Below are 3,296 nucleotides of genomic sequence, written 5' to 3' on the forward strand. Positions count from 1 at the left end.
ATATAGGAGGTGGTGCTGCTGTACTGGCTATTCAAACAATGAGGATCTGTCCACCAACCTTTAGCGAAGGCAAGTTAGATGGTACAAACTATACATTATGGAAGTTCAAAATTACAACTATCCTTGATTCTTATGAGCTTTTGGAGACTCTGCTGGGGACGGCGTAGAACCACAGCCTTCTCCCAACCCATCAAATCCTAGTGTGATGATTCCTCCAAATGCAGATCTTCTATGAGCTTGGAAACGAAGGAATGCAAATGCATTGTGTGCCTTAGTTACAAGCTGTTCTGACAGTGTTTTGACCTTGATTCAGCATACAACCAAAGCATCAAAGGCTTGGAATGTACTGAGGAGTCAATATGAAACGTGAAATCAAACAAGGATTCAAAACTTGGAGAATCAACTAGCAACGGAGAACTGAAGGAGAGACAGCTGAAGCATTCATCACTCGGATTAAGAATCTATGTGACCAGATGGCTAGTGTTGGGATACAAAAGACTAGCGAGGAGCTAGCTCAGAGGCGTTTTCGGATTTATCCACAAAAGTTTGGTGGACTAATAACTGTCCTTAATACTCAGGTGAGACCTCAAGCTTTGAGTTTTGAGGAGTTTTGTGCATTATTGCTAGAGGACGAGTTGAGGTTGAAAGCCCGAGAAGCCCGAGAAGGAAGCAACAATGGAGATGCTACATTCTCTGCCAATGCAAAAGGCAGAGGTGGTTCCTCCACCAAAAATTATGGTGACAAAAAGAAGAAGAGCGGTAAGAAATTTCAAGGAGAGTGCTTCTACTACAAAAAGAAAGGACATCCAATCGCAAATTGTCGTGTCAAGAAGGCAGATAAAAAGAATGATACCCTTAAAAGTAAAGGGAAAGAGACAACCAATACAACTGAAGCAGAGTTGGAGTTATTTATGGCGACCATTGAGGAGGTATACTCCTCGGCGAAAAAAGAATGTACCACTGCCTCATGGGTGATGGATAGCGGGGCCTCCCATCACATGACCAACAAGAAAGGTCTATACAGTTCTATGCAGCCTCTATAAGAATCCATCACTGTGATGATTGAAAATGATGCAAAATTCCCTGCTGCGGACACAGATACTATTTCATTTGTTGCTGCAAATGGTGATGTCAAAAAACTTTCAAATTTGTTGTATATTCTCCAAATTAGGAGAAATCTGTTATCAGTTACTGCCATAACTGATCTTAGTCATGAAGTGAGGTTCAAGAAGACAGGTGCAGAAATTCTTGACAGTGATGGCAAAGTTGTTAGCAAAGGAGAAAGAAGGAACAACCTATATGAGCTAAGTGCTCTTACAGCCACCGTTGGAGTGGACACAAGTAAGCTTTGAAATGAAAGGTTTGGATACATTGGATTTGCAGTGTTAAAGGAGATGCACGAGCAAGGTATGGTTGCTCACCTACCTACAATGACTTTTTTGAAAGAATCATGTGAAGCTTGTATGATGGGCAAGCAACAGAGAAAGGCATTTTCACAAGAAAGCAAGAATAGAACACATGCTTCTCTAGAGTTGGTGCATGCTGATTTGTGCAGAAAGATGCCTATACGAGCCTTGGGAGGATCTTATTTTATGTTGATTGTCGATGACTACAGTAGAAAGATGTGGGTGTACTTCCATCGTGATAAGGCTCAAGCTTTTGGTAAGTTTAAAGAATGGTTAACACTTGTTGAGAATGAAACAGGGAAAAGTGTAAAGAAATTTAGAACAGATGGTGGTGGTGAGTTCAACTCAAAGGAGTTCGAAGACTTTTGCAAGAGCAAAGGGATCAAGCGTCAATTGACGACGCCTCATACACCTTAGCAGAATGGTGTTGTGGAACGCAGGAATCGCACCATTGTGGAGATCGCAAGATGCATGCTAAAGGGCAAGGGATTATCTAACCATTTTTGGACTGAAGCTGTTAATACTGTAGTCTACATTTTAAATCGGAGCTACACAAAGGCTCTCAAGGAAAAAACCCCTCATGAGACTTGCATTGGTAAAAAACCATCTATCTCACACTTCAGAATTTTTGGATGTGAATGTTATGCACATATTCTAGATGAGAAGAGAAACAAGTTACAACCAAAAAGCAAAAAATGTATCTTCTTGGGTTATAGTGATGAGCAAAAGGCTTACAAATTATATGACCAAGAGGCAAAGAAGATCATCGCGAGCCGTGTGGTGTTCAAGGAGCAACTACATACAGTGGAGGAGGAGAATGCAAGTTCTTCCACTTTATCATCAAGCGAAAAAGTAGTCCACTATGAACCTATCCCGAGAGCTGTCCCTATCCTTAAGGAGGAGGAAGCATCATCTTCAAATGATGAGGAAAAAGTTTACCAACCTGACATCACCCCACCAGAAAAGCCATTGCCGCGTTGGGTGAAGCAGCACTATGACCACAATAATCCTATTCCCACATCTGTTGAGGAGAAGGCAGACGGTGAACCAAGGAGGTCTCAAAGAATAGAGGAGAAAAGGAGGGCTTCTTCTCACATAGTCAATATGGCGTTGATGGCTGAGATTATGAGACAAGTAAAGGAGTCAATTGACTTAGAAGAATCACTTGCAGATCCAGCATGGAAGTCAGCTATGCAAGCCGAGTATGACAGCATAATGAAGAATGACACTTGGGAGCTAGTGGATCGGCCAGCAAAGCGGAAGGTTATTGGCACCAAGTGGATCTGGAAGGTAAAGTATAAGGCTGATGGTACTTTAGAAAAGTACAAAGCTAGACTAGTTGCACAGGGTTTTTCACAAGTTGAAGGATTTGATTTCCAAGAGTCATTTGCCCCAACTACCAGAATGACCACTATTCACACAGTACTTGTAGTGGCCGCCCACAAGCAGTGGCCATTTTACCAAATGGATGTTAAGTCAGCATTCTTAAATAGTGACCTCAAGGAGTAGATGTACGTGTCTCAGCCACCAGGTTTTGAGGCCCCCCATTCTGAGAACAAAGTATGTAAGCTGAAGAAGGCATTGTATGGGCTGAAACAAGCCCTAGAGCATGGTACCAGCGGATAGATAAATTATTTTTAAGCTTAAACTTCAAAAGATGTACCTCTGATGCTAACTTGTATGTTTATAGGGATGGTGAAAAGTCTGTAGTGATTGTCCTATATATAGACGACCTTCTTGTTGGATGCCAGGAGGCATATTACACGGTGGATTCCGTAAACTTTTATTACCGGGGCTCATACACAAAGTGGATTCTTTGTACGAGAAGTCGATGGGGACGCCTATCCTTTTCGGGCATTTTGTTAATTTAGTATGTACATGGGTGATTCC

Source organism: Lygodium microphyllum, chromosome 2, assembly GCF_053477565.2.
Source record: "Lygodium microphyllum isolate KBCC chromosome 2, Lygodium_microphyllum_v1.1.10, whole genome shotgun sequence".
Lineage (NCBI taxonomy): Eukaryota > Viridiplantae > Streptophyta > Polypodiopsida > Schizaeales > Lygodiaceae > Lygodium > Lygodium microphyllum.